This window comes from Brachycentrus maculatus, unplaced genomic scaffold (genome assembly GCF_059751285.1).
Source record: "Brachycentrus maculatus isolate JH-2025_06_01 unplaced genomic scaffold, ASM5975128v1 h1tg000007l, whole genome shotgun sequence".
NCBI classification, from domain to species: Eukaryota; Metazoa; Arthropoda; class Insecta; order Trichoptera; family Brachycentridae; genus Brachycentrus; species Brachycentrus maculatus.
In genome coordinates this window covers 2,080,001-2,090,361 of record NW_028280762.1, presented here as the reverse complement: position 1 = coordinate 2,090,361, position 10,361 = coordinate 2,080,001, and the positions used below count along the sequence as shown (strand labels likewise).

The following is a 10,361-nucleotide window of genomic DNA, read 5'->3' as shown; positions in this document are numbered from 1 at the left end:
GGAAGCTCCGCCATTTTGTTCACAATATTTTCCGTGCACCGAAATTGGCGTGTGCGATGATTGCGACACTATGACCTTTGACCAGCGGGACAATGTATCAACCGCTGACGCTGACGTGGTAATAGCCAAATTTATTTTTGCATTGTTTCGATATCGAATATTTGTGACCAAAGCTAGACTGAACCGACTAATCATCGCACCACTTCCCGCAGGGTTGGCAGAGTGTATACAACGCCACACCATTCTGCTTTTGCAAACAGTCTTCGCCTCTTTCACATTCATGCATCTCCCCATACATACCCGCCTATTATTCCAACTTCTGACATGACAGCTTTCAAGTATTTGACATTGATATTTTATTTATTGCCTCGGCATTTACTTTGTGGTAAGAGATATTAAATTGATTAAGGAAACAATTGTTTTTACACCGCTTAAGTTTATTAATGACTACTAGTTTCGGAAGCTAGATTTCCATCGTCAGGTCGGAATAATAACTGAATAATAGTTTTTATTCAGATCTGACGATGGAAGTTTAGCTTCCGAAACTAGTAGTCATTAATAAACTCAAGTGGTATAAAAACAAGTGTTTCCTTAATCATTTTGACATTGATCATGTCTCCCTCTGCTCAAGTCTTCCTCTGCTCCTATTTCCAACTACAATTGCCTCATAAATTCGTTTTATCGTTCTTCCCTCACTCATTCATTCCACGTGTCTAAACCATGTCAACACACATTACTTAATTTTACCAATAATGCACACCTCAGCCTTAGATTTACTTATTTCACCATTCGATAATCTATCACAGATCGTTTTTAATCATATCGCTCACTCCTTTCAAGAACGTCATAAATAAAAAAAAAAGATTTTTTAGGAGAAGGTTTTTAAAGTTTAAAAATATAATACAATGTATTAAAAATAAATATCAAGTCACTTATTGAACTTTTTACTGTGCAACAGATCTTTTTAGGGAAAACCTGAAGGTTTTTTCGCTATTTGAAAAATATTTATTATATTTAAAAAAAAAAATTAAACACTACCTTTTCTTCAAAATGCAAAAAAAACACTTTCTGCCCTGTAGCGGGTAAATATTCAGTTAGAAATCTGCCTCTTTTCGTGGGACATAGTACATTATCTGGGCATTCAGAAAACATACACAACTGAAAATTGACGATTTTTGATTTATGACGTTCTTGAAAGGAGTGAGCGATATGTGTCTGAGATATAGCATTTCGACTGCATTTAGTCTACTTTCATTATTCTTTTGCCAACTCCATGCTTTGCTTTCATTTTGGCTGGTACCAGGACTCCATTATATATCTACTCCATTGTGTAAAACAATACTGCAGTTCAAAATTTTCATCTTAGACCCATTTTGAACTCTCACTTTTCAAATCTTAGTTATTTTGAGTTATGACATAAAATAAAATAATCGTTTACCAAAACATTTTTTAGTTGTGGTTTAAATTTCATTAGTTGTGGTTCCGTGGTTAGTGTCGTAAACTCAGAGATTCAGGGTTCAAACCCACTCTACCATAATTTGATATATATTTTTAATATTTAGCCCCTTAACCTCACGATAATAGTATAAAAAGTAATATTTAGGGTCTGTAATAAAAACACAAATAAATACTTTTTTCAGATGAAAGTATTAAATATATTATAAATATAGAAAATCATCTAAGAATTGTCCTCAGTGAACATGTTTTAAAGACATTTAATTTATTTTTAAACCTCTTTCAGAATATGTTCATCAGCAGGCTTCTTGTAATGAAACTTGAAATGAAAAAATGAAAAAATATATCTTCCAACCAACAAAAACTAGGGAAGTGTTTAAGGTAAGTAAATTTTCAGCTATTTGAAATTTATGATAAATGTGAGAAGAAATAAACACAAAGTTTAAGGAGATGCTGTTTGAATGATTATTCAATTCAAGGGTTACATATTGAATAAAACAAAACGTATGGCATTTAAAATTTGACTCCAACAGAATGAAAGCTTTATATCCGATCTCCGAATGTTCCAAAAGCTTTCAATGATCCTTTAAATATAGTATTTATTGATTTAGCATTAATTTTGTGGAATAATATGATGATTATAATAAGATTTAAAAAAAGAAAACACTTGACCACATTTTGAGTCTATTAATCTAAGTTTCGAAAATTACAGATCAGCTATTGTATATCTCAATTACAGAAAGTTGATGCCAAATCGATTAAATATATTTTCAAAAAGATATTATCTTTAAAAAAATTGTGTGATCATAATAATACGCTAATTCTTATTCTAATAATTATTAATGAAAATACGTGTACATTATTGTATTTTGTCACGTATTTTGTCACGTCCAAAAGTATTCCCAAATTTAAGGTACATATGATGAGTGTAAAACTCACAAAATTAACGTTAATTCAATGACAAAATGTACCGAATTCCCATAATTTGATGTTGAACCACTCAAGGGTTTGGTTATACTTGAGCTTATACAGTTGGAGGGTTAATTGCTGAGTTAACCTTGTGTTCTTCGTAAACACGAATTAAAATGCCACAAAAACTTGAGACGCGTTGAACATTTGCGACGAAGCGACATTACTTCTCTGTATGCTTTTATACTTGACATTACTTTTAAAATAGATATACTTTATTTGACTTTGTGTTATTTTTATTTATTTACTTTGAGGTTGATGTGTACAAGCCTCAAAGGTTTATATGGCATATAAATTGTAGAAAATAAATTAAAATATTCATATAAAGTGGACCCTATTAGAAATAAACGAAAATGAAATTAAAGTAAATATTTGAATGTATATATATATATATATATATATATATATATATATATATATATATATATATATATATATATATATATATATATATATAATATATATATATATAAATATATATATATATATATATATAAATATATATATATATAAATAATATATATATATATATATATATATATATATATATATATATATATATATATATATATATATATATATATATATATATATATATAATATATATATATATATATATATATATATATATATATATATATATATATATATCCATATCGATCTTCTTCAACCAATCATCTTCCGCATCCAATGTTGCTAAGAGCACTGCATCAAATTGATGCAATATTAAGTTTTTCGTCAATTATATGAAGGTAAAGAGATCAGTATCAGGTTTCAGTCCATGGTAATTTTCATGCTAATATTAAATAAAAATTAGTATGAAAAACACATATATATATATATAATATACATATTTATATGTTTCAACCCCTAAAAAAGAGGCGATAAGTCAGAGACAAGTGTTATGAATAAAAGAGATGTGTGTACGAATAAACACATATCCCTCTTAACATTATACTACTTGTATCTTTATATCTATAATAATAATAATAATAATAAAGACATTGACGGATATTGCGTTATATCATCTCTAAATTATCATTGTGTATTGCAGATTAATCTTAATTGTTACGACCTCCTAGCGTGATAAAAGCCTCCTCCAACTGTCTGCCTTTCTCTCTGTAAATGATTTGCTCTGTATTTTTTAACAGCGAAATCCGTCGTATCATTGAAAGACTTTTAAGTGTTAATTTTCTGTGCAATTGAATAATGAAATGCTTTCACGTGTAATTATTTATTTTATTACATTTTTATTGGACTTATTACCCAATTATTTTGAGGATATCTCATGAAATTTGACCAGTCATTCAAAAAGTAAAATTTATGTCAAAAAATACATCGCAAACACCCAGACCAATTTATTTTAAGTTTTTTCTATTTTTAAGTTTCGGATAAATATTTATTGGTATGTTTTTCTTCGTTCGTTCCATCTATATTTAAATAACTCTATGATGTAATACTTATTATCAGTTTAAAATGGCATTAAGTTTTTTTAGTTTTGTAAATTGGTTTATAATGGATAAATCAATAAGAGAAAATATTTCAAAATGTATAAAGTAGGGTGCTGATTCTAATAACAATATTAGAGTACTCGAAGGGAGATTGCAGATGAACTTTTTTTATTGCAATAGTAGGTAAGTGAAAATACAACCCTTGCTCGATCGAATGAGAGGGTAAAATACGGTATTAAGTTAGTAATCAATAATATATGTTAATGCAATATGAAAAAATCCATAGGCTTAATTGTTTAAAAATAAATACCTATTATTTTTAATGTATTTTTAAAAATTCTTTTAATATAATAATAAAAGATTTTTGAAGAACGCAATAATTACATAATTATATTATTTTTTGAAGGAAGCTGGGCATTTACGGGGCTGACGACTGTCATGGGCTGGTTTAAGTGATTACTTTACACACGTGTAACATTCACCAATTCTACACATTATTGGCAACCACACTACTCAAATTCTTGGAAGTTCTATATATATGAAGCAATTTAGAAACATTGTTCTTGAATCACTAGAATTTATCTAGTGAAGGGTAACAAATAATGATTAGAATTGGTGAATGTTACATTTGTGTAAAGTGATCACTTAAACCATCCTATGACGGCCGTCAGCCCCGTAAATGCCCAGACTTCCATATTCTTCTTTAACTCTGATGAGATGTCAAAAAATAATATGAAAAGTAACTCATTTAATTGGAGATAATCCAGATTTGTGAACTAGTATTTGGACACCCTCAAAATAGTGTAAATTACATAATTTCATAATAGAAATTTAGAAATCAAATGTTGCAGTAATTTTAAGTAAATTTAAATGAATTAATAAATTTTCAAATTTTCAAATTAACTCTTAAGTTCAAGTAATTAGCAATTACTTGAACTTAAGAGTTAACACATTAGTTGTCAGTGCTGGTATTCCCCATTTTCAACGTATTTTTCTCCCCACAGGGCTAATCACCTTTCCTATAAAATCAATGACCAATAAGACACACCACCGATGCATACTATCATTCGGTCAAATGAAAAAAAATACATTTATTTGTAACCCTTTCATGATATAATTTTTTTTGTTGTATTGGATTTTATAAAAAAAAACCTTTTTAATTTTATTTGACCAGCGACATAGTTATTATAAATACATGATTATCTAAGGGGTAGATTTTCGGAAAATTCATAAAAGAGGAAATATCTCGAAAAATAAGGCACTTTTACTGAGGTTGTCCCCTTAAAAGGAATCATTGACCGGGCATTAATATTTTTTTTCCGCCAAGATAAACCAGTATAGATTTTTGGGAATGCAATTAACAGAATCGTTATTTAGTATTATGAATACTAAATAAAATATGAAAAATTGAAAAAGTGGCACTCAAAAAACTGATCTAAGGCGTATATGATCGTTAAATTCATAAAAGTGGAAATATCTGGAAAGCTAAGGCACTTTTACTTAGGTCATATTTTTATTTTTAAATGAGTCATAACACCCCTTGAAAGGAATACATTGGATTATGTAACACCCCGTACAAATATATATATATATATATATGTATATATATATATATATATATATATATATATATATATATATATATATATATATATATATATATATTCACATAAACACATTAATATTATATTTTATTTATTAAAAAAAAATACATACATATTGTATAAAATATTAAGCTTTTTCTATTAAAAACCCTGGATAAATAGCTTTTTTGTTTCAAACAAGTATATATTTTTGTTATCGTGTATACTGAATTTTCAGAAACACTTGGACCTGTGATGAAAAATACCAACCTTACTCGCTTCGTGGAATGGGAAATTGCATTCCTTACTAAATTGACGTTGTTTTACGAAACAATCGCATAGTCCGGAGGTGTTGTGTGATAATTATTGTTATGACATTATTAACGAAGACAGTTTTATCGCTCATTGGAAGCGAGGCCAAATCATAAGTAAACAATGCTTTTCTTATCATTTTGTTGAATGTGTGTACAGTATAAAGTTTTTGATTAAATCTCGTTCAGATCGCACCACGTGGCGCCATCCACCATGCAGTAACAAAACTTCATTGACATTCAGATGATCTGGAAAATATATAGTGTGCCTACATAATAATGACCCCCCGTTAAGGCGGGATAATTAATAGCCCGCAACTTAATTTTCTTTAAACGAAGGTAACATTTAACGTACCTAATTGAATTTTTCGTCCCATAATCCTTTAAGCATTCGTTAATTGTCAACTTAATTTTCTCTAAATCCAGGTAATATTTAGCATAATATTTTTTTTAGCTTAAAACACCATTTTTTAGAAATAATAAGTCGTTTTTCGAAATAAATACACAGTTTTGAAAAGAAAAGGGTTACTGAAAGTTAAGGAGTTAAAAATGAAAAATAAAAACTTTTTTTTTTAAATTTGCGTGGACCACATCGCTCACTCTTTTCAACAACGTCAAATATAAAAAAATCGTCAATTTTCAGTTGTACATGTTTTCGGAATGCCCAGAAAATGTACTACATGCCACAAAAAGCGGCATATTTTAAGCTTAATATTTACCCGCTACAGGGCGGAAAGTGCTATTTTTGCATTTTGAAGAAAATGTATTGTTTAAGTATTTTTTCAAATGTACTGAATATTTTTCAAATGGTGAAAATACAGTCAGGTTTTACCTAAAAAGATCTGTTGCACAGTAAAAAGTTCAATAAGAGGCTTGATATTTATTTTTAATACATTTTATTATATTTTTAAACATTAAAAACGACCTCCTGAAATATCAAAAATTTTGATATGTGACATTGTTGAAAGGAGTTGAGAAGAGCGACATGTGTGGCTTCTTGCCCAGGCGGTCGCTCACCGACGTTGTTGATTTGAGAGTATACCCTTAATTTAATCCAATAAAATAAAATAATAAGTAAGGAGTCTATTAAGTAAATTCAAATACAATAAAATATTTTGCAAACTTAACATTTTTCAAGAAAACTTACCGTACTCTGCCACACGTGCCGTAGCGCAGTCTGGTTAAATGAAAAAGAAAGAAAATATAGGACACACATTCCTAGTATATTTTGTTTAAATCTTTTCTAGTATATTTTGTTTTAAAGAAACAACAATTCAATTGAAAATATTTAAAATGCTTATTGAAAGCAGTTGTCAATAAGCATGCTGTCCACCATAAGCAATGTGAAGTAAGGAAATTTATTTTTGCCAAAAACTTTTTTCGATTCCTGTTCAATATATTTTTTATAACAATAACTTATATTTTCAATACTTCGAACATTGTTTAATGCAAGGCAAATGATTTCCATTTTGTATTACTTCCCTTCGTTTAATTGTTTTGAAATTTCGCAACTTTTTTTTAAAGATTGTCCTTTGTTTTGAAATTTCATTTAAATCTAATTTGGTTTTTTTTTAAATCGTCGGAAGAGCGCAATTCTCAAATTCTTGACAGCATAAGCTTATTTTATTGTATTATACTCGTTTAAAAAAAAGGAATAGAAAATTCTAGGGGTACATTACATTTCTCTTCAAAATACTCTTCCGGCTCTCACGCGCACACACTTAAAAAATAAAACAAATTAGCCTTTAATGTAAGAAGTAGGTTCACGTTCACATACGACGTTCTCTCATTCATTTTCATCGTCAATTTTTACGTCATACATAAATATGTATATATCAATTTATAGGGTAAAAGGGTATTTTTAAGAAATTGTTGATTAAAACAATAGCTTGCTTGGTTGATAATATATTTTATTAATTAATTTGTATATGGTGAGAAAATTACAGTAATAAAATTCTTCATTTCTTCAATGTATAGATAAGGATCATTTCTTTTTAAATTCATCCATTATAAATGTTTTCAGTGAAGTTGTCATATATTTCGTAGTATAAATGTATAACGCTATTTTGTTGTAGTTTTTTTGGGAACTTTTAGATAGTTATAAATTTCCAATTGTCGTCAGCGCATTAAAGTAGCTAGCTCTTTATTAATGTCATTTTTTGATATTTCAATAATTTATTTAATCAACGAAGTAGTTATTAATATTTAAAAATTTAATTACGCTATTTTGTCGTATTTTTTTTTTGAGTTTTATAAAGTTATAGATTTCCTATTTTTTTTATGTAATGAGAAGCTCTCTATGTATTCAGCACTTATAAATTTAATGACGTTTTTATTTTATTTTAGTTTTTGTGGGTTATAACATAGTAGGTAATAAATTTCCGTTTTTAAATTATTTTCGATATTTTTAAATTTATAAATAATTTATTCCTTCAACGAATAAGAAAAGCATTTTGTACTGATAAATTTATTTACAAAAACTTGTGGTCGTTTTTTTGAATTCTTAGATAGTAATAAATTTCCAATTGTCTTCAATGTATTGTAGTAGCTCTTTATCTATCTTTTAATTTTTGATATTTTAATGATTTATTTCTTCAACGAAGTAGCCATGTTCTTCGTAAATACTTATAAATTTAATTACGCTATTTTGTCGTAGTCCAGTAGGCATGTACACGAGATACTCGCACATTAAGCATTCCGCTCTCGGCGCAGGCGCGGCGCGGCGGCCATCTTGCGGGTTTATGGCGGGAACCGAGAGTCGCGCGGCTATTCACCCCAAACTCGTTATTGTGCCTCTTTCTTCATGGAATTAGTGCACTAGCGAGGTGAAATAATTATTTTAACACACCTTACTGCCTATCTTACTTTAAAACACAACGTTATAACGTTAAAAGTAGGATTTGCTGATTTTCTAAGGCAATTTAGAGAGCGCTTAGGATAATCAAAAACTAACTAACTAACAGCTTACTGCCTATCTTACTTTAAAACACAACATTATAACGTTAAAAGTAAAATTTGATAATTTTCTAAGGCAATTTAGAGAGCGCTTAGGATAATCAAAAACTAGCTAACTAACAGCTTACTGCCTATCTTACTTTAAAACACAACGTTATAACGTTAAAAGTAAGTTTTGCTAATTTTCTAAGGCAATTTAGAAAGCGCTTAGGATAATCAAGGTTAAACAAAAACATTCAAAGCTTACTAACTAACTAACTAACCATCACGCCGCTTCCCCGAAGGGGTAGGCAGAGAGAATCGAACGCCACACCACTCTGTCCTTGCAAACATTCCTCGCCTCTTCCACGTTCATGCATCTCCTCATACATACCTGCCGATTGTTTCGACTTCATTTATATGACATTTCGAAATGGATAAAGAAATATATGGAAATCTTAGTATTTAATGGAAATGGAAATCTAAGTAATGAAAAACATTCATATACTTATTATTTTTTGACATCTCATCAAAGATGAAGAAGAATATGGAAGTCTGGGCATTTACGGGGCTTACGACCGTCATAGGCTGGTTTAAGTGATCACTTTACACACGTGTAACATTCACCAATTCTACCCATTATTGACAACCACACTACTCAAATTCTTGGAAGCTCTATATATATGAACCAATTTAGAAACCTTGTTCATGAATCACTAGAACTTCACTAGAGACATCTATTGGTGAGATGTAAGCCCCGTAAATGCCCAGACTTCCATATTCTTCTTCATCTTTGATGAGATGTCAAAAAATAATATAGAAATAACTCCTGTAATTGGAGATAATCCAGATTTTGTGAACAAGTATTTGGACACACTCAAAATGTTGTTCATATACTTATATAACATTTCGAAATGGATAAAGAAATATATGGAAATCTAAGTGTCCGCCTCCGTGGTGTAATGGTCAGCACGCTAGGCTACCGTTCTGGAGGTCCCGGGTTCGATTCCCAAGGGGGGTAAAATAAATATAAGTGATTTTTTCACGGTAATATTTATTCAATATTATTACCCTGGACTGGTACCTGAAGCAGAGGGCTGATCACCTTTCCTTCATGTGTAAACGATCAAGATAACACTGCGTTTATATGACGCAGTGCCCTATGCATCATTGGGGTGCTGATAAGGGTTTTATTATATTTTATTAAGTATTTACAGGGCTAGATTTAAGAACGTCATAGGCTGGTTAAGTGACCACTTTACACACTTGTAAAGTGTGTAAACCCCATCCCATCCATGATTGACAACCAAATCACAAAAAAATTATCTCCTGCATGTATTTTAAATCTCAAGAGGCTTTATTTAAATGTATCCAAGATCCGAATCGCATTATTTAACATACTGGGAGACGCCTGAAAGCAGCTTATAAGGTAGATTACCTGATTCACAATCTTTTTGGGAGGGTTTAAATCCTTATTCACGAACTTGGGTTTCTCTACTGGGTAAAATAATCCTTAAGTGGAAAAACCCAGATTTGAGGACAAGAATTTGGACCCACCCAACATGTTGTAAAGAAAATATTCATGGTTAGGACACATTTATTCAGAATATTCACATAACGATTTTTTTCAAAAGTTGATGGTGTTATTAATGCTTTTA

General features: G+C 29.7%; 1 long non-coding RNA gene across 1 annotated transcript in view; it reads left to right on the top strand.

The window, feature by feature from the left end:
* LOC148313618 (uncharacterized) overlaps positions 1-10,361 on the top strand; it is a 43,122-nt gene continuing 32,761 nt past the window's right edge. Inside the window, exons 1-2 of the long non-coding RNA XR_015837564.1 lie at positions 1-118; positions 1,742-1,836. This is a non-coding gene — a long non-coding RNA (uncharacterized LOC148313618). The remainder of the gene's footprint in view (positions 119-1,741; positions 1,837-10,361) is intronic.